At 46.9% G+C, this 26659-nt stretch overlaps 1 long non-coding RNA gene and 1 pseudogene across 1 annotated transcript; both read right to left on the reverse strand.

The window, feature by feature from the left end:
• Positions 1–9120: 9120 nt before the first annotated feature.
• LOC141219297 (uncharacterized) lies at positions 9121–21102 on the reverse strand (annotated as a pseudogene).
• Positions 21103–23668: 2566 nt separating this feature from the next.
• Positions 23669–26121, reverse strand: LOC141219279 (uncharacterized). Its single transcript, XR_012287858.1, has 3 exons — positions 25993–26121; positions 24064–24219; positions 23669–23841 (listed from the first exon to the last, which is right to left on the reverse strand). It is a non-coding gene; the product is annotated as an uncharacterized lncRNA (long non-coding RNA).
• Positions 26122–26659: the final 538 nt, after the last annotated feature.

Below are 26659 nucleotides of genomic sequence, written 5' to 3' on the forward strand. Positions count from 1 at the left end.
TTCAAGATTGTCTTTTGTATTGGTAGTTTAATCGTGTGATTTCAATCAAGATAAAGTCACATAATAAAGTCATCAATAGATAAACCCCAATATAAAACTACACAAATAAGAAAGTACAAAAATATATATATTTTTTTAAATAACTAATACTACCCGGATACCTGGGGTTAGAATTATAGAGAGTGTTGCATCGTCCTGAAGAATAGGTCAAAATGTTAAGATTATCTTTCTAATACTTTAGTACTTTCTTTACAATTCAGTCCACAATTTTATAGTATTAAAAAAGATAATCTTAACATTTTTTTACCTATTCTTCAGGATGATGCAACAGACTCTCTATAATTCTAACCCCAGGTATCCGGGTAGCAGCCAAAAGAGCACAAACCTTGGGAAATACTTTATCCCCAAATGTATGTAATCCAATACAAAAACGCCACACCGGGCTTAATTGCCAGGGATTTTATAAGTGTGGACACAGTCGATGTAATTTATGCCAAAATGTAGAAATAACAAAGGACTTTCATAATTCAGACAAATCACAATCATATCAAACAATACATTAATTGTAACAGTGATCATGTGGTGTATGTTATTAAATGTAATTCATGTGACAAAATGTATGTGGGGTGCACCATACGAAGATTAAAAAAACGAATCTCTGAGCAGATCACAGATGTATATAATATGTCAGATACAGCCGCAACACATCCTATGCTTCCAGGCACTTCATACAATGCCACAACAAGAAGATTTCACTGCAGGTTTTCAGTATCGAAAAAATTATATCCAATCCCAGAGGAGGAGACATCAGAAAACGTCTCCAAAACCCAGAGGCATAATTGGATGATGAATCTGGATACATGTTATCCTACCGGCCTGAATATGCGACGCGAACTTACGCTCCACTATTAACATCACATCTTATATGCTCGCATGTATAATTATTTAAAATCTATATATTATTGTACTTACTTGTGTAGTTTTATATTGGGGTTTTTCTATTGATGACTTTATTATGTGACGTTATCTTTTTTAAATCAGATAATTTTTTATTCATTTAGAAAAAAATAATGAAATACAACTTCAGTATAACAATTTTCCATTTTCTTATTAGCAAAAAGAACCCTCAACCCCCCTCCCCTTTAACAGACAGCAATAATCCCTCATCATTATATAAGATATGATCCAATATCCCACAAAACATCCTATAACCATTTCACTGCATTTCGTAGTGTATTCACTGGAATCTTCCCTCCAATAGCATTAATCACACCTTCCATGGTGTCCATAGGTTGTCACTGAGTTTGGCATTTTTCCTTTTGAAATAGATTTTCTCCTCCATCCGCACCACATAATCCACCTGCCTTATATACTCCTGTCTAGAGGGAGGCTCCGGTCGCACCCAATACCTCGCTATTACCTTTCTAGCTGCATATAAGAGTCTGGCAATTGCCAATTTTGCGATATCATTCCCCACAAGTTCCTCCACATATCCCAGCAAGCAAACCACTGGATCTGTAGGAATTATACAGTGATAACGCCCTTCAATTAGGCCAGCTACTTCAGACCAATAGTTTGCAAGTTTTGGGCAACTCCACATAACATGTAGTATACCGTCAGCTTCTGACCCACATCTCGGGCAATCCGAGGTCTCCCGTACCCCTATTCTGAACATAAAATCAGGCGACCTATACTCTCTGTGAATAAGAAGTAGTTGGGACATTCTGGCGGGTTCACTTAGAGTCAGCTTGGGGATATATTCTAATATGGATTCCCACTTGTCATCCTCAATGGTACCAACATCTGCTTCCCACTTTCCCTTCGCCAAAACAGGATAATTCAGTAGAAAGGTGTGAAGCAGATCGGCATACACCTTAGATATGACGCCTGCGGTACATCCCCCCATACAAATATAATCAATGACGATGTCCCTTTGAACAGATCGGTTCCTGATTTTCCCTGGCTTAATAAACGCATGTTTAACCTGTGTATACTGATAACTGTGTCCGTCCGATAAGTGAAATTCCTCTTTCAGCGTCTCTAGGGTTTTGATGCTTTGATTATCCATCAGTTGGTAGATGTATTGTACACCCTTTACCACCCAGCCTCTCAGATCTCTTATTTTGTAATATTCACATAGGTTTTCATTACCCCAAATAGAAGTATACGTTGTCAGCCCCACTATGCCTCTAATCTTCTTCACCCTCGTCCACAATTTATGGATTAGGCCACAGGTCGGGTATGACTTGCCCATCTTCCCAAAAAGTCCCGTTTCTAGACCCACTACCAATGGACTCTTTTTAAGATAAAGTTCCAGAACCGCCCAAATAGTCCCATTCCCTGCCCTCTGCTCCCACCCTCTAATATGCTGGGACTGAGCTGCCAAAAAATATACCCACGGGTTTGGTAGAGCGAGACCCCCCTCCTCCTTCGGCCTCTGGAGAGACTCCATCTTAATCCTAGGCTGCCCTCCACCCCAGACCAGATCCCTAAATATTGCATTAATGCGCTGGAATACCGGCTGAGGAATCCACACAGGGGAATTATGTAAAACGTACAACAATTTGGGCATCAGCACCATTTTAAGAAGATTGGTGCGTCCCACCACCGAGAGGCGCATTTTGCTCCATGTAGATGCTTTATCCTTTAATTTCCCCAGTATCGGGTATACATTCAGCTGAAGGTACTCCTTTACTGGTAATGTTATTGTAATTCCAAGATACTTAAATTCTTGTAGCAACTTGAGTTGTGTCCGCTCCACCTGTTCAACATCTAAACTATTCAGGGAGTCTATTTCCATAATATGAGATTTATCCCAGTTAATTTGTAACCCAGATAATAAACCAAATCTATTGATAATAGCTATTGCTCCATGTAATGATATCTGAGGGTCCTGTAAGAATAATAAAATATCATCTGCGTACAACGCTATCTTCTCCTCCGTCACACCATACCGGAATCCCCTCACCACGTCTGACTGTCTCATTACAGAAGCCAACGGCTCTATGGCCAGAGCAAATAACAGAGGGGGAGAGGGGGCAGCCCTGTCTGGTTCCTCTAGTCAAATCAAATTTATCTGACAACTCCCCATTTACTCTCAATCTGGCCACCGGACGTGTATATAACAATTTTATCCATGCCAAAAAAAACGGACCAATTCCCATCAACTGGAGAACACGAAAAAGATAACTCCACTCCACACTATCAAAGGCTTTCCGTGTGTCTAATGAGACCACCACTCCATGCCCAGCATTATCAGCGGCCAATTGCATATTAAGGAATAGTCGCCTCAAGTTAATGGCCGTCGATCTATCCGGCATAAATCCTGACTGATCCGGGTGTACAACACCAGAAACCACCCAGCTCAATCGGTTAGACATTACTTTAGCTAAAATTTTAATATCAGCCGGTAGTAAGGATATGGGTCTATACGAATCTGGCTGTGTCCGGTCCTTATCTGCCTTGGGCAGAACCACCACCGTAGCCTCCCGCATTGACTCCGGTAATTCTCCCACCTCCAGAGCCAAAAACACATCTTTTAATTTTGGCAATAGTACATCTCTAAGATGTTTATAGAATTCTGTTGGTAAACCATCTGCACCTGGGGCTTTATTATTTGCCATTGAAGCCAAAGCTTCCTCCATTTCCTCTACCGTCAGGGGGCCCTCCAAGCTATCCCTAGCCTCTTCACTAAGCCCAGATATCTGAGTACCCCTCAAAAATTGGTCTATATCATCTCCCGTGTTCCTTAATTTAGAGTTATATAGGTCACTATAGAAGTCTCTAAACACCCTCAAGATATCTCGCGGTTCAGTGACTAGGGTGCCAGTTGGATCCAAGAGACCATACACAAATCCCGATTCCCTCTGCGCTGCCGCTATAGTAGCTAACAGGTGACCAACTTTTTCACCCTCTTCATAAAAGGCAATTTTTTGGAATTCCCTCTTCTTTTCCCCATTGGCCAGAAATATTTTATCCACCTTTTTTTGAGCTTCCTTCATGTTCTGTTGCGCCTCTACGGTGGGATTAAGCACCAACTCCTCCTCTGCCCCCCTCAGCGCAGCCAATGCCTCTCTTTCCTCCAATCTGTTCTGACTTTTACATCTGGATATATCTTGAATCAATAAACCCCTAGCATAAGCCTTCATTGTGTCCCACACAGTTCCTATGGCTGTACTTCCCATATTGTTCTGGAAGAATTCCTCCACCTCTCCTGCTATTTTCTGAATATCTACCGTTTCCAGCCATACCGGGTGAACCTTCCACTCTTTCCGTCCACCATTCCCACACATACCGAACCTCAGTTCCACCAGCAAGGGACTATAATCAGAGAGTATCCTAGGCAAATAATCAATATGAGTGATGTTTTGGTTAAGCAACCCATTTCCCAAGGCTAAGTCTATTCTAGACATAGAACCGTGCGTCAAGGAGTAACATGAATATGTCTTCACTCCCATATGTCTCACTCTCCACAAATCTATCTGGCCCACCTCTGACACATACTTCCCGGTTGCCTACTAGTTTTGTCCCAAATTTTAGTCATTATATTGTTAACATCTCCAATCAGCAACACAGGAATCCCTGTCCAATGCCTCGTGAGCTCTATAATCTCTTGCAGTTTTGTCCCAGTAAATGGAGGTGGGAAATACACTGCCACCACACAATATAATTTGCCATAAAGTCAGCAGACTAGAAAAACGTACTGTCCATCTTTATCTATTTTAACCTCAACCTCCTCAAATGGAGTCCCCACATGCACCAAGATGGAAACCCCTCTCGCATATGCAGAATAAGTAGAGTGGTATACTTTTTGAACCCATTTCCTCGCCAGGAGCATAATTTTGTCCCTCATCAGGTGTGTTTCCATGAGGCAGATAATGGAAGGCCCGTGGGCCATAATATTTTGGAGAACAATAGCCCGTCTCTTACGGTCTGCCAAACCACGTATGTTCCAGCTTAACACCTTAACCATACCCGCCATTGTTTATCAGATTCAACTTCTGTGTATATAACCACATCATAAGATGTCCCCCATGCCGTCCGTCCCTGCCCCCCCGCATCCAACCCCCCCTCCTCCATGCCCCAAACCAAAACTCCTCTGACCGCCCCTATCTCCCCCAAACCACCTCCCAATTTGTCGTTCCGTTCTCTCTATCCGAGAGTTGGTGAATGAAACCGGCCTATTCCACCAACTATCTTCCCAAAGGCCTCTCCCGCCTTATGAAAAACATATTATATAAAAGGTATATAAACTGTATGCACCACCAGTACGCCGCTCCAGTCCATGATCAGACTTGTATCCTGCAACAAATAGTTAAATGCAACCGAAAAAGGATAATTCTAAATCACATTCACAAAACCACAATCTCCCTCTCTTCAGCCGTCCTTGTGCTCTCGCACTCGTCTAGAATTCTTTTCAATCCAGTCCAGAGCTTCTTCCGGAAATTGCAGAAAGTGTCCTCTACCCAGTGCAGCCAGTCTCAGCTTGGCCGGTGTACTCTCCCCAGTGCAGCCAGTCTCAGCTTGGCCGGTGTACTCTCCCCAGTGCAGCCAGTCTCAGCTTGGCCGGATACATCACAGAATACGCCGGTCCCATGTCTCTCAATTTTTTCTTTACATCTCTATAATTCATGCGCATTCTTTGCACCGTGGATGAATAGTTTGAGTAGAACGAGATATCTTGTCCATCAATTGTTAAATCCTTGATCTTCCTCGCCGTACGTAAGATAGTGTCTCTGTCCCTGTAATTTAAGAGCCTAGCCAGCATGGCCCGGGGGGCTGCTCCAGGAGGCTGGGGTCTCAGTGGGATTCTGTGAGCTCCTTCTACAACAAAGACCTTTGACAGTTTATCAGTTCCAAATTTTTCCAGCAGCCATTTCTCAATAAACTCTGTAGGATTTGATCCCTCTGATTTTTCCGGGACCCCCAGTATCCTGACATTGTTACGTCGTGACCTGTTTTCCAAGTCATCATTTTTAGCAATGACATCTGTTAGTTGCTTGTCCGGCTTTTTCTGAGCAGCTTGTAGAGATATTATGGTGTCCTCAGCCGCGCTCACTCTTTCCTCTATCTCTCCTGTGCAGACATCGGCTTTCTGCATGGCAGCTTTAATGTTAGTAATTCCTGCTTGCACACCCGTAACCTGCTTTGACAACTTTGTAAGCGCGTGTTTGCAGTATGACACCACAGTGAACACATCTTTCAGGGTGGGTTCCTCCACAGCAGGGTCAGCAGCAGACTCCATATTTTTGTCCTGCACCTCATCTCCAGAGCCATCAGCCTCGCATTCTCCTGCACCCACAGTATTCTCCTGATCCTCCATACCATCTTCTGCCCCAGCCTCCCTTTCTGAAAGTCCAGCACTGTGTTCACCCACTTCCACTCTTGCAAACCTCTCAAGGCGCGCAGCAGCCGACGTCCTCCTGGAGCACGCCGCATTCTCTCTGGCCGCCTCCTCCTGAGTCTCAGCGCCATCTTGGCCCCTGCCCCCTCTACCAGGGCCAGTATCTCGCTGCCTGGTGCGGGTCATTACTTCTTTCCTGCTCGTCAGAAACGCTCCCCAGGGCGGCAGGAGAGCTTCTCACAGGATCCGGCGGTGTCTGAAGGGCTCAGCGGTATACCGGGTCGGCGCACACAGTGACGGTCGGCGAGAAAGCACCGAAACACGTCTGCCTACATCCCTGGCTAGGCCACGCCCCCCATCTGACGTTATCTTGATTGTCTTTTGTATTGGTAGTTTAATCATGTGATGTCAATCTTGAATTGTATTGGTGGGTCTTTTATATATAATCATGCATGTTCACTCCATGTATAGCTTTGATCATGTTTTCAGGATTTAGTATTGCACAGGTGATGGGATTATTGCCTGTGCAGGTGATGTAAATATCACCTGTGCAATACTAAGGAAATCCTGAAAACATGGCCTGTTGGTGGGCCTTGAGGCCTGGAATTGGGGAACACTGCCCTAATAGATATGCTATTGGTCAGCGACCAAGTGTGAATAGGTTTGAAGACACAGCTGGCAGACTTTAAATGGAGTATAATATCTGTCACGTTCCAAAAATGTCTGGATTATTACCGCAGTAATATCTGACCACCTGAGATGATGGACAAGTTTCTCTGCTTCCACAATACAGCAATGCTATTAACCCCTTTACAGCCTGTGGCATATTAGTACGCACCAGGCTGTAAACCCGTTCAACCGGGCACATGTCAGCTGACATGTGTCCGTAACAGCCGCGGGTGGAAATTGCGATCCACCGCGGCTGTTAACATGTTAAATGCCGCTGTCAATCTGACAGCGGCATTTAACATTGCCGCTCCGGAAGCACACCACTTACCCCGCCCAGCCGTGACCCCGTCACTTGATCGCGGGTCACCGATGCGTGAGCATGACAACCCTGGGTCTGCAGCAGCCACCTAGTGGTTGGTGCTCATAGCACAGGAGCATTTCTGCTGCATAGAGGTGATCTGCTGATCCCCTGTATGTAGCAGAGGCGATCAGACAAGTGCCGCTTCTAGTCTCCTATGGAGACTATAGAAGCATGCAAAAAGTGAAAAAAAAAAATGTTTTTAAAAATATTAAAAAATGTAAAAAATATAAAAGTTTAAATCACCCCCCTTTCGCCCCATTCAAAATAAAATAATAATAAAGAAACACATACACATATTTGGTATCGCCACGTTCAGAATTGCCCGATATATCAATATAAAAAAAAAAATTAATCCGATCGGTAAGCGGCATAACAAGAAAAAAATTCTAAACACCAGAATTACACTTTTTGGTCGCCGTAGCATTGCAATAAAATACAATAATGGGCAATCAAAACATCGGATCTACCCCAAAATGGTATCAATAAAAACTTCAGCTCGGCGCGCAAAAAATAAGCCCTCACCCAGCCCCAGATCCCAAAAAATGGAGACGCTACGGGTCTTGGAAAATGGCGCCATTTTTTTTTTTATAGCAAACTTTGGAATTTTTTTTCACTACTTAAATAAAAGAGAACCTCTACATGTTTGGTGTCTACAAACTCGTAATGACCTGGAGAATAATACCGGTGGGTCAGTTTTAGGATTCAGTGAACGTGGTAAAAAATTTTTTTAAAACAATCTGTTGTATTGCACTTTTTATGCAATTTGACCGCACTTGGAATTTTTTTCCCGTTTTCCCGGACACGATATGGCAAAACCAGTAATGTCGTTCAAAAGTACAACTTGTCCCGCAAAAAAATAAGCCCTCACATGGCCATATTGACCAAAAAATAAAAACGCTATGGCTCTGGGAACAAAGGGAGCAAACAACGAAAATGCAAAAACGGAAAATCCCAGGGTTGCGAAAGGGTTAAAATCAACCAAATCTGACTGTATGCTGCTAACAAGCAAATGGAGCAGTAAAAATGGTGTATTATATTGCTTTCACCAAAATTATCAGGATTAAGAGCAATAAGAATATTAGCCCTGATATCTAGGACTATGGATATGAGTAACAGCAGCAGAAAGAACATGCAAAGGATCCTATTGTGTTGTATACGCTCTCCACAAACTCTGCCTGCCTAACTCCTGCTATCACCAGGATTAATATTCAGTAGCATTAGTCCTTAGAAGGACTGTTACTGTAGATTTGTAATGCTGTGGAATACCTCACTAAAACAACCGCCAATTCTCTCCCTAGCTCAGCAGCACCTCTCCCTACACTGTCTGATTCTGGAGTGACTGTGTCGAGCATAGAGGCGCCAGGTCTTATATAGACCCAATGACGCTATGCGGCCAGCCAATCACTGTGATGCCACAACCAACATGGCTGAGGCATTACCATGGCTGGCAGGCAATCTCTGCATGTTAACTGACTGTCTAAATGTCTAAACAGCACGAAACATGCAGGGAGAGGACTCAGGCTCCCGCCCGAGCATTCCAAATATGCTCACCGAGTACCAAGCATCTCGAGCACTGAGATGCTCGGGCGAGTACCAAATCACTAATCAACCTTACTTTCATGTTTTGATTCTAAAAAAAATTCTATGGAATTCAGTGTTGGCAAAATTTTAGAAATTGTTCTTGTGTTCAGTGAGATATTAAATAAAATTTATCAAAAGGGGTGTACTCATTTATGCTGAGCAATGTTTATTAAAATTGATGAAACACAGAGAACATAATTACAGTTTCTTTCCTGTTTGACTACTCATGTTTTACAAGATATGATTTATGTGCAAAAGATTTCCCACATTCTGAACATGAATACGGCTTCTCTCCTGTGTGACTTCTCTCGTGGCTCAAAAGACTTGATTTTTTTTGTAAAGCATTTCTCAAAGTCAACATGAATACGGCTTCTCTCCTGTGTGAATTCTCTGATGTACAAGAAGTTTTGATTCATCTCTAAAGCTTTTTCCACATCGTAAACAAGAAAACGGTTTCTCCCTGGTGTGAATTTTTTGATGTCTAACAAGATCTGATTTACTTCTAGAACATTTCCCACATTCTGAACACAAATATGGCTTCTCTCCTGTGTGAATTCTCTGGTGTATAATAAGATTCCATTTGACTGTAAAGCATTTCCCACATTCTGAACATGAATACGGCTTTTCTCCTGTGTGAATTCTTTGATGTTTAACAAGCACTGAATTATCTATAAAACATTTCTCACATTCTGAACATGAATATGACTTCTCTCCTGTGTGAATTCTCTGATGTATAATAAGACTCGCTTTATCTCTGAAGGACTTCTCACATTCTGAACATGAATATGGCTTCTCTCCTGTGTGACTTCTTTGATGTTTAACCAGCACTGAATTATCTATAAAACATCTCCCACATTCTGAACATGAATACGGCTTCTCTCCTGTGTGAATTCTCTGATGTCTAATAAGATTCCCTTTATCTTTAAAGCATTTTCCACATTCTGAACATGAATATGTCTTCTCTCCTGTATGAATTCTCTGATGTGTAATAAGATTCCCTTTATCTGTAAAGCATTTTCCACATTCTGAACATGAATACGGCTTCTCTCCTGTGTGAATTCTCTGATGTTTTATAAGACTCCCTTTATCTGTGAAGGACTTCCCACATTCTGAACATGAAAACGGCTTTTCTCCTGTGTGAATTCTCTCATGTATAACATATTTTGATTTACTTGTAAAGCATTTCCCACATTCTGAACAGGAGTATGGCTTCTCTCCTTTATGTTTTCTTTGTGTCTGAGCTGAGCTTTTAGTAAATTGCTTGTCACACTGAAGTCTTGTATCCACTGTGTCACCTGGAATAGTGGTAACAATGTGAGATTGCTCAGGAGAGGGTTCCTCATGATTAGGAGGATTATAAGAAAGTGAAGTGCTGTGAAGTCCAGGAGGTACAGGAAGGGTGATGAGGTTTTCTCCATTAGAGTGCTTCATGATATCTTCTTTTTTACAATTTAGTGATAAACCGTTATTCTCACAAAGATTTCCTATTAGGATGAAACATAGATTTGTGTTAAAGAAAAAAATCATATCCAAAGAGATTTCAGAATGTATTTTATGGATCTCACAATGAAGACCCTCGTCAGTGAAAGTACCGGTAATAAGGAAGACAACTACATGCCATAACATTAACACAATGATGGGTAAAGTGAAGGCGGCCCTACATCCAGGAGCAGTCGAGCTCTGGCCACCGTAATCATGTCCACAGCATGCATAAGAGCATAATAGGAAACCTCAGAAGACTGCAATAGTGCTGAAGGTACATTAACTCCTAAAGGACCAAGATACTTTGCTCGTTATGTGGGTTAATGACCCGGCCTCATTTTACAATTCTGACCAGCATCACTTTATGTGGTAATTCAACGTATCCCACTGATTCTGAGACTGTTTTTTTTGTGACAGATTGCACTTTATGTTAGTGGTAAATTTTGGTCGTTACTATTTGCCTTTAATTATGAAAATATAAAAATAAATTAGCAAAAAAAAATTTGAGTATTTTGTAATTTTCAACCTGTGAATTTTTATGCCCTTAAGCCAGAGAGTTATATCACACAAAATAGTTAATAAATAACATTTTCCACATATCTACTTTACATCAGCATCATTGATGAAACTTGTTAGGAAGTTAGAAGAGTTAAAAGTTCATCAGCAATTTCTCATTTTTTCCAACAAAATTTACAAAACCATATTTTTTTAGGGAAAACATCACATGTAAAGTGACTGAGGGTCCTGTGATAGAAAATACCCAAAAGTGACACCATTTTAAAAACTGCACCCCTCACAGTCCTCAAAACCACATTCAAGAAGTTTATTAACCCTTTAGGGGCTTCACAGGAAATAAAGCAATGTGGAAGGGAAAAAAATTTCCCCAAAAAACGTTATTTTGGCCACAAATTAATCATTTTCACAAATACATTATCTAGGGGTGTAGTGAGCGTTTTGACGCCATATGTGTTGCACAAAATGTTATACCATTGAACGGAGAAGAGACAAAAAATTAATTTTTACCACTATAATGTTGTTTTAGGCCCAGATTTTACATATTCACAAAGGTAAATGGGTAAAAATGACCACATAATTTGTTACACAATTTCTGCTGAACTATATGTGGCTGTACAGTACTGCTTAGCCACATGGCGAGACTCGGGAGGGAAGGAGCGTTATTATTATTACTTATTTATATAGCGCCATTGATTCCATGGTGCTGTACATGAGAAGGGGTTACATGCCAAATACAGATATCACTTACAGTAAACAAACTAACAATGATAGACGGGTACAGAGGGAAGAGGACCCTGCCCTTGTGGGCTTACATTCTACAGGAGCGGGGAAGGAGACAGTAGGTTGGGGGGGTTGCAATAGCTCCGGTGTTGTTGAGGTGGCAGCAAGCAAGGTAATGGCAGGCTGGAAGCTTGTTTGAAGAGATGGGTTTTCAGGTTCCGTCTGAAGGATCCAAATATGGCGGATAATAAGACGTGTTGAGGCACAGACTTCCATAGGATGGGGGATATTCAGGAGAAATCTTGGAGGCGATTTGGCGAGGAACGAATAAGTGTGGAGAAGAGAAGGAGGTGTTGAAAGGACCGGAGATTACGTAAGTGAATGTATCGGGAGATTAGTTCAGAGATGTACGGAGGAGAGTGGTTATGGATGGCTTTGTAGGTCAGTGTTAGTAGCTTGAACTGGATACGTTGGGCAATTGGGAGCCAGTGAAGGGATTTGCAAAGGGGGTAGCAGAGGAGTAGCGAGGCGAGAGATGGACCAGTCGCGCAGCAGAGTTAAGGATGGACCAGAGGGGTGTGAGAGTGTTAGCAGGTAGGCCACAGAGGAGGATGTTACAGTAGTCGAGGCGGGAGATGATGAGGGAATGCACAAGCAGTTTAGTAGATTGAGGGTTGAGGAAAGGACGAATTCTGGAAATATTTTTGAGCTGGAGGCGACAGGAGGTGGCGAGAGCTTGGATGTGAGGTTTGAAGGACAGGGTTACTCCGAGGCAGCGGATTGTCAGTACAGGGGATGCGTGATGTACTTTATTGTGATAGAAAGATCAAGTGGGAAAGATATGCGAGTTGGGGGAAAGATGAGGAGTTCAGTTTTGTGCACATTGAGCTTGAGGAAGCGAGAGGAGAAGAAGGAGGATATGGCTGATAGACACGCTGGGATTCTGGACAGCAGAGAGGTAGATCTGGGTGTCATCAGCATACAGATGGTACTGGAAGCCATGGGATTTTATGAGCTGTCCCAGGCCAAGGGTATAGATTGAGAAAAGAGGGGGAGGGGTGAGGATGTAGTTTGTGAGTGGGAGACGCTAAATGTGCTGTTAGAAAGGTATGAGGAGATCCAAGACAGAGCAAGGTCTTTGACGCCAAAGGAAGAGAGGATCTGTAGTAGGAGGCAGTGGTCAACTGTATCGAAAGCAGAGGACAGGTTAAGAAGAAGTAGTACAGAGAATTGTCTGTTAGCTTTGGCTGTAAGTCATTGGTGATTTTGGTAAAAGCAGTTTCGGTGGAATGGTGGGGGCGGAAGCAGGATTGTCGGTTGTCGAAGAGAGAATTAGATGAGAAGTGGGAGCAAAGTTTAGCGTGAACATGTTGCTCAAGAAGTTTGGAGGCAAATGGGAGGAGCGAAATGGGGCTATAGCTGGACAAGGCAGTTGGGTCGAGGGATGGCTTTTTGAGGATGGGTGTGATTGTGGCATGTTTGAAGGCAGCGGGGAAGGTAATTGAAGTTAGTGATAGGTTGAAGAGATGGGTTAGGGATGGGGTCGAGTGCACAAGTGGTGAGGTGAGATTTGGAGAGGAGACGAGTAAGGTCTCTTTCCGTGATGTTGGGAAGGGAGGTTATGGGGGAAGAGCAATGGTGTGGAAAACAAAGGGATTGTGGTGGTTGGGCAGTAAAGACTTGCCCTGTTTGGTCAATCTTGTTTTTGAAGTGTGTGGCAAACTCCTCAGCAGAGATGACAGAGGTCGGAGGGGGAAGTGGAGGGCAGAGGAGAGAGTTAAAAGTGTTGAATAACTATTTGGGGTTGTAGGACAGGGAAAATATGAGGGTTGTGAAGTAGGCCTGTTTAGCAGAGGTGAGTGCTGATTTGAATGCGAGTGTTGCTACGCTGTTTAGTGAGGTTTTTATGCCAGGTTTGCCTATTGACTCGTCGTGCTTTGCCATGCATAAGAGGCAACCGAGTCAATAGCTGATGCGAGAGTGGCATTGTAGAAAGCAGTGGCGCTGTTTGTGTTGTGGAGTGAAGATATGGATGTCAGTGGTAGAATAGAGTCAGAGAGTTTGTGAGTGTCTAGATGTACAAGGTTTCTAAGGGGGTGTGCTAGTTGCTGGACATGGGTGACAGGTGACGAGGACAGGGATGAGAAAGTGAGTAGATGATGGTCAGATAGGGGAAGGGGGGAGGTTGTGAGGTTAGATAGGGAGCAGAGTCGGATGAAGATGAGGTCTAGGGTGTGTCCGTCTGTGTGGGTGGCTGAGGAGGACCACTGAGTAAGTCCAAAGGATGAAGTAAGTGACAGGAGTTTGGGTGCTGTTGACTGGCATGTGTCAGTGGGGATGTTGAAATCGCCCATGATGATTGTGTGAATGTCAGCAGAGAGAAAGTAAAGAAGACAGGTGGCGAATTGGTCAATAAAGGCAGTGACCAAGCCTAGCGGTCGGTATATGACAGACACTTGGAGGTTGGAGGGAGAGTAGATGAGGACAGAGTGGACTTCAAAAGAAGGGAGAATAAGGGAGGGTAGAGGGGGAGTAGGGCCAAAGGTGCAGATGTTATAAAGGAGAAGACCCACTCCTCCACCATGTCTGTCAACAGGGCGAGGAGTGCGGGTGAAGTGCAAGCCATCGTAACACAGCGCAGCAGGGGAGGCAGTGTCGGAACGTGTCGGGTAGAGGGGGAATAGGGCCAAAGGTGCAGTTGTTAGAAAGGAGAAGACCCACTCCTCCACCATGTCTGTCACCAGGGAGAGGAGTGCGGGTGAAGTGCAAGCCACCGTAACACAGCGCAGCAGAGGAGGCAGTGTCGGAAGGTGTCAGCCATGTCTCTGTGATGCCCAGGAAGGAGACTGCGAAAGGTAAAGAGGTCGTGGACAAAATAGAGCTTGTTGCAGACAGAGCGGGCATTCCAGGGTGCTACAGAGAGAGGGAGCAGGGGGGTGGGCATCATGGGCACGGGTTTTACATAAAAGAGGTTGTGGTAGTTTGCAGTTGGTTTGAAGCGATAGGTGGGGGAATTGGTCGAAGGTACAAGCTGTGGGGGTCCAGGATTGGGAGATATGTCGCCAGCAGTGAGGAGAAGTAGAGAGAGGGAGAGCAGGTGGGAGAAGGAGAGTGTCCGGCTTGTGTTATGTTTTGGTAGGATAGACCTGAGGTTGAGGAGCAGGTCTGTAGATGAGGTCAGGTGGGGAGGTAAGAGGGAAGGAGAGATGATGATTTGGTTAGAGGGTGCTGGGGTTTGGGGATAGCGAAGCACAGTTAGGATTAGTGGGGCAAAAACAGTAAGGGTGTATGTTAGTATAATGAATGTTAAGTGTGAATGAGAAAGAGAATCTAAGTACAATTAGTAAATAGTTATTCGTACATTCTGGTCACTTCTGTCCCATTTCTGGCATATTTCATTTTTAGACCCTTAAAAAGCGACCCTTTAGAAACCAGACTCGTCTGTGCCAGACTTGGCTCACTTGATTTATGGAGCTCTGAACAGCACATGAGATGGCTCAGGTGTGCAGGAGCCGCAGGAAGACTGCTCACAAAAGCATGGGTGGAAGGGGGAGTAATTAGGACACAGAGGCTAAATGTATTCAGGAAATAGACAGTCAAGGACCAGTGTGTTTTGGGATCAAAGGATTGAGGTGATGAACGTGCAGATGGGATCAAACATACCAAGGACAGATAGAATGAAATTAGCAGGGATCAGTGGATACACAGCAGATATTGGATGCAGGGAACATACCGGGAGACAGATAGATACAGTTTGGAAAAGACGGTCAGATATGCAGCGTGGGGCAGCATATAGCGAGCGCTACTTGACTCTTGGAGAACAAATTTTTTTAGAATAGTTTGCGGACTCCATATAAGGAGCCCCTAAGTGCAGAAGAGCAGAATCCCCCCTTAAGTGATCCCGTTTTGGAAATTACACCTATCTGAGAATTTATCTACAGGTATAGTGATTGATTTGACTCCATCAATGTTTTTCAGAAACGAGCAGCAGTGGATGTTGCAAAGTGAAAATGCAAATATTCCATTATAGTGCCTGTGAAGACCCGGGGTCTTCCATGGGCGAAATGCTACTCAGACAACACAGGGTGAGGGTAAAACAGCGTGGCAATACTTTACTGAACCACAAAGAGGACAATAAACACACAGAACAGTCCCAGCAAATACCTAAGATGGTACAACATTACACAGTCTCACCATTCCACTCCGCCCGCCTGGGATAGAACAGCTGCGACTTTGGAAACTTCCAGGGCCAACTACCTCAACCAGTGGCTTCTCGCTTATGGCGGGTCCCCACAGAGAGAAGGTAGCGGTAAGCTTAGGAAGCTAGTAGTCCATCAAGGTACAAGGCCAGTTGACCTGAGGGTCCCAACCTGGCTTTTCCAAGAGTTTCTATGGGGCCAGATGACCAGTGGGTCCCAATCTGGCTTCTTTGAATGTCTCCATGGGTTCCAGGCGACCAGTGGGTCCCTCCCGGCAACTCCAAACAACATATCCATGGGGCCAAGTGACTTCATCATCCCAACCTGGTCTCCCCAAATGTATCCTTGTTCTCTGATTGTCAATGGAGCAGAGATCCGTATCTTTCCATTCAGGGATGATACCCTTATGCCGGAGTCATGTAGAATCCAAATCTGTGTCTCTTTGAATGGAATTGACATGCTACCCATCTACTGTCCTGAAGGATGTCTCTCATTCTCCTTTCTGATTCTCTGCTTCAAGACTAACTACTACAGAAGCACATGTCCCTTAAAAATAGCTACAGTTGTCTGTGCAAGTACACATTCACAGGTAAGGTGTTACGGAGGGCATTGTTTGAGCTAATCAATTTACATAGTTGGTATCACAGGGGGGGTCTTGTAAATAAACATCTAGTTGCCTTTTAGTGCAACATGTCTTTAGCATAGTAAACATCCTTGTTTCCAAACAAATAGAAGTTAATATTCAGGGTTATACAAATACTGGTCTGTTCTTATTGACCAGGCACATAAATACACAAACATTTACAAGTCAACACCAAGATAATAGTGTATTCATTTATATATTTTACTCACTTATATCGCGCCATATACAGACATTATGGGCACTGTCCCCATTGGGGCTCATAATATAAATTCCCTATCAGGATGTCTTTGGAATGTGGGAGGAAACCGGAGAACCTATAGGAAACCCAAGCAAACACGGGGAGAACATACAAACTATTTGCAGATGTTGTCCTTGGTGGGATTTGACCCCAGGGCCCCAGCGCTGCAAGGCTGCAGTGCTAACCACTGAGCCACTGTGACTTAACAAATCTAATCATCTGGCTAATTAAAATTTTAAGCTGTATCGTCACAGCGCCCATACGATGTAGTGCCCAGTACACAGTAGCGCCCGGTATATTGCAGTGCCTAGTACATTATGCTCAGCTTGTGCTTCTGGAGACACGCACCCTGTAAATTAAGTGGGCTCTCCTTGCTACAATAATGCCAAACATGTGGACGCTAACTTGTGGTTTAAGCATACTGTGGGACACAGGAAGAGAGGATATTTAGATGAGCAGATCTTGCTGGATTTCATTAGGTGGGAGCCACGTCACATAATGTGGACACCTTATGTTTTTGTTAATATGATGAACCAGAGTGGGGACTTGTTTTTCGTGGGTTGAGTAGAAGCTTTTATTGGTGGCATTCTGGGGTACAAAACATTTTAGATCACATTTATCCTGCGCTCTACGCTGAGCACTTACATCAAGGTTTCCATCTAAATCTACAAAATACGTGATTCAGATGACACCCCCAAGGGATCCATTCACTATAATGTGGCAGCAGAGTTACTCTGGACACCGTCAGGCCTCTGTTCAGCTGTGTCCATCTTTTCAGAGATGCACAAAACTGTGCTAACGGCTCTTTTACGCACACTGAAAAGACGGAGAATGCCAAATCCAGGTCAGACAGGGTCCACAATGCCTCCATCTGCCTCATTACAGGGAATCTTCTGCCAAAGGTTCTGTCTGGATCACAAGCTCAGTCATTTATATGGCAGCACGGGACTTGTGTAATAAAAATATGGAAGTAATATTAGAAGTCACATAATTAGGAAAATTAAGAATTTGATTCCTAAATCATCAAAAACAGGTGTGGAGGCGGCCCCGTTAGTCATCTGTGCGCATCCGGACTCTACAGGAGCAGCCGCGTCATCACCGGACTCTTCTGTTGTGATGTGGACAGCGGATAAAGCTTCACTGCACCGGAGACTCCACACAATATCACACACCGGTCATCATCATCATCACACGCCGCTAATCATAGTCACATGCCAATCATCATCGTCATACGCCAGTCATCATCATCACACGCCGGTCATTATTACATACCTGTGGAAACATCTACCGGAATCTCCTCCTTCCCGTCACTCACACACAGCTGATCCCTCCTCGTCATCGCTTCTTTTTCTGTTTCATTCTTCACTTTATTCTTAGTCGGATCTTCCTCCTGATATATCAGATGTAACAATCAGCACAATACAAGAAACCACCAAAATCTGTGACATCTATGACCTCAGTACCAGAAATGTCCCCCATATACAGATCCGGTACAGGGCTCAGCACCGTCTACCTGATGACTCTCCGGGATGTTGTGATTCTCCTCTGGACAGTCCTGGGAATATAGAGGACGGGGACATCTCTCTGGTGGATTTCTTTTCATGAGTCCATCTGTAGGAAACACACAGTGATTATTATTATTATTATTATAGCGCCATTTATTCCATGGCGCTTTACATGTGAAATGGGGTATACATAGCAAAAACAAGTACAATAATCTTGAACACAATGTGACAGCGACTGGTACAGGAGGAGCGAGGACCCTGCCCGCGAGGGCTCACAATCTACAAGGGATGGGTGAGGATACAGTAGGTGAGGGTAGAGCTGGTCATGCAGCGCTATTTGTGGAGTGGTGGTTACTGCAGGTTGTAGGCTTGTTGGAAGAGGTGGGTCTTCAGGCTCCTTTTGAAGGTTTCCATGGTCGACAAGAGTCTGATGTGTTGGGGTAGAGAGTTCCAGAGTAGGGGGGGATGCACGGGAGAAATCTTGTATGCGATTGTGGGAGGAAGAGATAAGAGGGGAGTAGAGAAGGAGATCTTGTGAGGATCGGAGGTTGCGTGCGGGTATGTAACGGGAGACTAGGTCAGAGATATATGGAGGAGACAGGTTGTGGATGGCTTTGTATGTCATGGTTAGGGTTTTGAACTGGAGTCTCTGAGCAATGGGGAGCCAGTGAAGAGATTGACAGAGAGGAGAGGCCGGGGAATAGCGGGGGGGCAGGTGAATTAGTCGGGCAGCAGAGTTTAGGATAGATTGGAGGGGTGCGAGAGTGTTAGAGGGAAGGCCACAGAGCAAGAGGTTGCAGTAGTCGAGGCGGGAGATGATGAGAGCGTGCACTAGTGTTTTTGCAGATTCATGGTTGAGGAATGTGCGGATCCAGGAGATATTCTTGAGTTGGAGTCGGCAGGAAGTGGAAAGGGCTTGGATATGTGGTTTGAAGGAGAGATCAGAGTCCAGGGTTACTCCAAGGCAGCGAGCTTAGGGGACTGGGGAGAGTGGACAGCCATTGACATTGATAGATAGGTCAGTTGGGGGGGGGGGGGGGTGAATGGGATGGCGGAAAGATGATGAATTCAGTGATGGAATAGATTGTGTCATGTGATGAGATGACGGGAGTAGTAGTAGGTGACCAGAGAACAGATATGACAGTCTCCCCTTCTCACCCTGCTGATTGGTCCATGAATCCATCATCTCTTCTTCTTCATCGATAACCTCAATCTTATTATCAATCAGATCTTCACCCTAAAAATAAAAATGTAAGATGGGCTCAGGTCCCATCACTTCATGGTCAGATGTTGTGGGGACTTCAGTGTCATCTACCTGATGATCCTCTGGGATGTTGTGATTCTCCTCTGGACAGTCCTGGGGATACAGAGGACGGGGACATCTCTCTGGTGGATTTCTCCTCCTGGATCCATCTGTGGAGACACAGAGACTGAATACATGACCTGCCGTGTATCTGTCTATATATGAGACTCGTCTCTCAGAACCAGTAATTCTAGGTTTATGCATCAGGGAATAAATTACATTGTTGTGGTCCTCACCCCCGGTACAGAGGTCCCAGCACATTGTTGCCTCAAGTATGAAGTGATAATCAGCGAGGCCAAAGCCTAATGCTCTCGGAGGATGAGGACCGTGAGGAGAGGGACAGAGAAGACCCTCGTCAGTCAGATGGAGAAGCCGTACTAAAAAACACAACTTCTCCAAGTCTCGTCTCCACCAGGGACGGAACCACAGAGGAGCTGGAGAAAGCTCCACATTTCCATCTATCGGTTTCTTCTCTCCTAATTTACTGTATGGAGATTGAGGGAAGGACGGTGACCATTTACCAGGGATTGTATTTTGAGAGCCAAAAAGATACGAGTTAATGCGTTTTTAGTCCTTTTTAAATAGACATAAATCTCCACATCCGCCTCGATATAAACACTAAAATAGGCAGCAAGTGCTGAAAAGTTCTGCGGTTGTCTCTGAAGGAGGAAAAAAGGGCACATGTACGGCTGACGGATGAAGTCACAGAAACCAGAAGGACGGTGTTGTGGGGAGCACCCGGTACGCAGCGGTTAGTACCTATCAATGTGTAGAAAGGACAACTAGAGAGCCGGCACCGGGGTCATGGGCGCTTACTGATGCACACGGGGAGCCAAGGAGAGATTGTCTGGTCCGATGCCACAGAATCTGTTTAACCCAAAAAATATATTCAAAAAACAAAAAAACAAGTTTGGAATCGCTGTACCTGTTCTGACCTGGAAAATCGTCACAAGGTCGTTCTTACCGCCCAATAAATGCAGAGAAACAAAAAACAAAATATAAATGTGGAATTGCGTTTTTTTTTTTTTTTCACTAACTGTCTCACCTCAGCTGGATTTTTTTTTTCCTGATTTCAGCACATTATATGGTAAAATGCACAATGTGTCCTGCGAAAAAAACACAAAACCCCAAACATCTGTGGATAGAAAATAAAAATGTTCTGGCTTATGGAAGAAGAGGAAAAAAAAATGAAAAAAATGGAAATTTTCCCCAACAGGATGGGGTTGAAACAATGCTATTGACTCCTATGATTGCTGCCTCCTGTAGGTGGCGCTAGAGACCCCGTTCTCTGCATATCTTATTTCCCATGGGGCATTGCACGGCCTATAACTCTCCGTACTCAGAATCGCCGCTCTCCTCCAGGAGACACATTTCCCCCTATAGAGAGGAGTGCGCGGTGGTCCGACCTTCTCCTCCAGTACGGAAAGTTCTGTGCTTCTCCGCCTGCAGAGCGAGTGGTGAATAGACGCGGGGGCCGAGAACTGCTGGAGCCTCCATGTCCGGCTCTGGGGGGTGATCGGCTCCACCACGCTCCATCTTCATGTCAGGACTCGTGTTTCGGGGTCTGAGGGACGGTCCGATGCCGATATTTATCCAGGACTTTGTGCTCAGTACGGAGAAAGTGATTTGTCACAAAGAAGAAGAATGAATGGAGGAGACCAAGGAAGGTCACACAAGTGTCAGCCAAGAGGGAGGAGCCGGACGCCCGACCACGACTGATGACGACATTGAGCCTGAACCGATTCTGAGGGACGGACGAGCGACAGCGGATTAGGGGGGAAATCATCAGTAAATTAACCCCGACTCTGCTGAGTAACAATCCACGACAGACTCAGGTACCGAAAGATCTCACAGGAGAGAACGGACAGAAGCGCTGGGACATCTGCAGACAAAATGTGACCGATGCTCTAAGGAAGGTGAAAGATTCTGAAAGAAGCCGCCGAGGACGAAGACTCAAGACTGATGAAGACGACAGCGGAGAAACCGCGACTCACAGATCAGAAGAGAAGAATCAGGGAATGAAAGCTGTGAGAAAATGTAGAGAAAACCAGAGCAAGTCTGGAGAAAACTCATCTACTATAGGACGAGGCCGAGAGACGTCATCACATCCACCGGAGCCAACAAGAGTCTCCTCTCACCTGGTGATGTCAGAGGCCGGAGCTCCTCCATCATCACCTCCTGGTACCGATCCTGGTGTCCTTCTAGATACTCCCACTCCTCCATGGAGAGATAGACAGCGACGTCCTGACACCTTATAGGAACCTGACAACAACGACACCGTCATCACCCAGAATCCTCCAGTGCCGTCCTGTATAATGTCCCAGCAGTCAGCTCTCCGGTCACCACCCAGAATCCTCCAGTGCTGTCCTGTATAATGTCCCAGCAGTCACCTCTCCGCTCATCACCCAGAATCCTCCAGTGCTGTCCTGTATAATGTCCCAGCAGTCACCTCTCCAGTCATCACCCAGAATCCTCCAGTGCTGTCCTGTATAATGTCCCAGCAGTCACCTCTCCGGTCATCACCCAGAATCCTCCAGTGCTGTCCTGTATAATGTCCCAGCAGTCACCTCTCCGCTCATCACCCAGAATCCTTCAGTGCTGTCCTGTATAATGTCCCAGCAGTCACCTCTCCAGTCATCACCCAGAATCCTCCAGTGCCATACTGTATAATGTCCCAGCAGTCACCTCTCCGCTCATCACCCAGAATCCTCCAGTGCTGTCCTGTATAATGTCCCAGCAGTCACCTCTCCAGTCATCACCCAGAATCCTCCAGTGCCGTCCTGTATAATGTCCCAGCAGTCACCTCTCCGCTCATCAACTAGAATCCTCCAGTGCCGTCCTGTATAATGTCCCAGCAGTCACCTCTCCGCTCATCACCCAGAATCCTTCAGTGCTGTCCTGTATAATGTCCCAGCAGTCACCTCTCCAGTCATCACCCAGAATCCTCCAGTGCCATCCTGTATAATGTTCCAGCAGTCACCTCTCCGCTCATCACCCAGAATCCTCCAGTGCAGTCCTGAATAATGTCCCAGCAGTCACCTCTCCGGTCATCACCCAGAATCCTCCAGTGCTGTCCTGAATAATGTCCCAGCAGTCACCTCTCCGGTCATCACCCAGAATCCTCCAGTGCTGTCCTGAATAATGTCCCAGCAGTCACCTCTCCGGTCATCACCCAGAATCCTCCAGTGCTCTCCTGTATAATATCCCAGCAGTCACCTCTCCACTCATCACCCAGAATCTTCCAGTGCTATCCTGTATAATGTCCCAGCAGTCACCTCTCCGGACATCACCCAGAATCCTCCAGTGCTGTCCTGTATAATGTCCCAGTAGTCACCTCTCCGCTCATCACCCAGAATCCTCCAGTGCTCTCCTGTATAATGTCTCAGCAGTCACCTCTCCGGTCATCACCCAGAATCCTCCAGTGCTGTCCTGTATAATATCCCAGCAGTCACCTCTCCGGTCATCACCAAGAATCCTCCAGTGCTGTCCTGTGTAATGTCCTAGCTGTCACCTCTTCGGTCATCACCCAGAATCCTCCAGTGCTGTCCTGTATAATGTCCTAGCAGTCACCTCTTCGGTCATCACCCAGAATCCTCCAGTGCTGTCCTGTATAATATCCCAGCAGTCACCTCTCCGGTCATCACCCAGAATCCTCCAGTGCTGTCCTGTATAATGTTCCAGCAGTCACCTCTCCGGTCATCACCCAGAATCCTCCAGTGCTATGTTGTATAATATCCCAGCAGTCACCTCTCCGGTTATCACCCAGAATCCTCCAGTGCTGTCCTGTATAATATCCCAGCAGTCATCTCTCCGGTCATCACCCAGAATCCTCCAGTGCTGTCCTGTATAATGTTCCAGCAGTCACCTCTCCGCTCATCACCCAGAATCCTCCAGTGCTGTCCTGTATAATATCTCAGCAGTCACCTCTCCGGTCATCACCCAGAATCCTCCAGTGCTGTCCTGTATAATGTCCCAGCAGTCACCTCTCTGCTCATCACCCAGAATCCTCCAGTGCTGTCCTGTATAATGTCCCAGCAGTCACCTCTCTGCTCATCACCCAGAATCCTCCAGTGCTGTCCTGTATAATGTCCCAGCAGTCACCTCTCCGCTCAGCAGCTCAATCATCTTGTTGCTGAGCTCTAGGATCTTCCTCTTCCTCTCATGTATCGGGGGGTGCGGGGGAGGCTCTGTGATGGGGTCCGGGCTCCGCCCTCCTGACTCCTGGAGATGGATGATGGGAGTCACACCCTCCCCCGGTGTCTTCCTCACTATTGTGTAATCCTGTGTATGGAGAGAGACACTTAGGGAGAAGAATTCCTTCCCGACTCCAGATCTGACAATCAGTAGAAATCCCGGGATCAATAACCGTCTCCAGTAATCTGGGGCCATAACCTGGAATATTATTACACTCAGGACAGACATCCAGGCCCCTCTACAGCTCTTATAGGGAATCCCCATGACAACTCCTCCTGGCAGAGAGCTGCACACAATCACTGCTCTTACAGTAAAGAATCCTTCTCTTCCTCTTCTGGATTTCCTCTTCCTGATGTCGGACTTGTTACATCTTCTGGTGGTCTCGTCCTCGTCCATCCTCGGGGTCATTCAGGAGAAGGAGGGATGAACACTGGATCAGCTGGAGGGGTCTCGTCCTGCCGGCGTCTTCATGATAAAGGAGAAGATGGAGATCACAGGGGACGATATAACGACAATCACTGAATTCTGCCCCAAATATCCGACATTTATCAGGAAGAATCTGGAGGAAAAGCCACAAACTCCACCGCGGCCTCCTCCGCCGACCTGACCGCTCATTATCAGCCTCGTAGGAGGTCGGTCACCGTAGTAACTACACCTCCAGCAGAGGATGGTCACCGTGGTAACTACACCTCCAGTGGGGGACGGTCACCGTGGTAACTACACCTCCAGGGGAGGACGGTCACCGTGGTATCTAAACCTCCAGGGGAGGACGGCCATCGTGGTAACTAAACCTCCAGGGGAGGACGGTCACCATGGTAACTAAACCTCCAGGGGAGGACGGTCACCGTGGTAACTAAACCTCCAGCAGAGGACGGTCACCATGGTAACTACACCGCCAACAGGGGACGGTCACAGTGGTAACTACACCTCCAGCGGACGGTCACCGTGGTAACTACACCTCCAGCGGGGGACGGTCACCGTGGTAACTACACCTCCAGCGGGGGACGGTCACCGTGGTAACTCCACCTCCAGCGGGTGACGGTCACCGTGGTAACTACACCTCCAGCGGGGGGACGGTCACCGTGGTTACTCCACCTCCAGCGGAGGAAGGTCACCGTGGTTACTCCACCTCCAGCGGAGGAAGGTCACCGTGGTAACTACACCGCCAGTGGAGGACGGTCACCGTGGTAACTACACCTCCAGCGGGGGTCAGTCACCGTGGTAACTCCACCTCCAGCGGGGGACGGTCACCGTGGTAACTCCACCTCCAGCGGGGGACGGTCACCGTGGTAACTCCACCTCCAGCGGGGGACGGTCACCGTGGTAACTCCACCTCCAGCGGGGGACGGTCACCGTGGTAACTCCACCTCCAGCGGGGGACGGTCACCGTGGTAACTCCACCTCCAGCGGGGGACGGTCACCGTGGTAATCACCTCCAGCGGGGGACGGTCACCGTGGTAACTCCACCTCCAGCGGGGGACGGTCACCGTGGTAACTCCACCTCCAGCGGGGGACGGTCACCGTGGTAACTCCACCTCCAGCGGGGGACGGTCACCGTGGTAACTACACCTCCAGCGGGGGTCAGTCACCGTGGTAACTACACCTCCAGCGGGGGACGGTCACCGTGGTAACTCCAACTCCAGCGGGGGACGGTCACCGTGGTAACTCCACCTCCAGCGGGGGACGGTCACCGTGGTAATCACCTCCAGCGGGGGACGGTCACCGTGGTAACTCCACCTCCAGCGGGGGACGGTCACCGTGGTAACTCCACCTCCAGCGGGGGACGGTCACCGTGGTAACTCCACCTCCAGCGGGGGACGGTCACCGTGGTAACTCCACCTCCAGCGGGGGACGGTCACTGTGGTAACTCCACCTCCAGCGGGGGACGGTCACCGTGGTAACTCCACCTCCAGCGGGGGACGGTCACCGTGGTAACTCCACCTCCAGCGGGGGGCGGTCACCGTGGTAACTACACCTCCAGCGGGGGACGGTCACCGTGGTAACTCCACCTCCAGCGGGGGACGGTCACCGTGGTAACTACACCTCCAGAGGGGGACGGTCACAGTGGTAACTCCACCTCCAGCGGGGGCGGTGAGGTGAGGAGGAGCCGCTGCACATCCCCCATACAACACTGAGGAGCCGCAGTCACATGGAGCAGGAGCCTCCACAGGAACAGCTCTGATCTCACCCCACACTCTCCTCTCACAGATTCACCACAAACCCTCCCTGTAATCTCACCGGAATGGCGGGAAGCGGAAACCTGCTGCTGGCTGATACCAGAGAGCAAGAGCTGCGCACAACCAGGACGGAGCTACTGCACTGAGAGCGGGAGGACCTGTGGTGACGTCACCGCCATGAGATCAGGGGGCGGAGCTGAGGAGAGAAGTGGTGAAGGACCTGTGGTGACGTCACCGCCATGTGATCAGGGGGCGGAGCTCAGGAGAGCAGTGGTGAAGGACCTGTGGTGACGTCACCGACATGTGATCAGGGGGCGGAGCTCAGGAGAGCAGTGGTGAAGGACCTGTGGTGACGTCACCGACATGTGATCAGGGGGCGGGGCTCAGGAGAGCAGTGGTGAAGGACCTGTGGTGACGTCACCGACATGTGATCAGGGGGCGGGGCTCAGGAGAGATGTGAAGGCCAGGGATGTGATGACGTCACCGCAGCTCCTCCCGCTCGGTGTAGGTCTGTGTTGCGCTCTGTTGCTCTCTGGTGTCAGCCCCAGTGGTGATGGATGGAGTCACAGCGGAGGCTGCTGTCTGTGTACAGGGCGGGGACTCCAGCACTGAGCCCTCAGCATGTGGGGCCCCGGGCCACGAATAAGACGCCCCTCCTCAGGGCTCCGCCCACGCCCCCTCCTCAGCGCTCAGACCACGCCCCTCCTCAGAGCTCCCCCACGCCACCT

The sequence above is a fragment of the Phyllobates terribilis genome, unplaced genomic scaffold (assembly GCF_046119375.1).
Source record: "Phyllobates terribilis strain yellow unplaced genomic scaffold, ASM4611937v1 Scaffold_259__1_contigs__length_2703414, whole genome shotgun sequence".
NCBI classification, from domain to species: Eukaryota; Metazoa; Chordata; class Amphibia; order Anura; family Dendrobatidae; genus Phyllobates; species Phyllobates terribilis.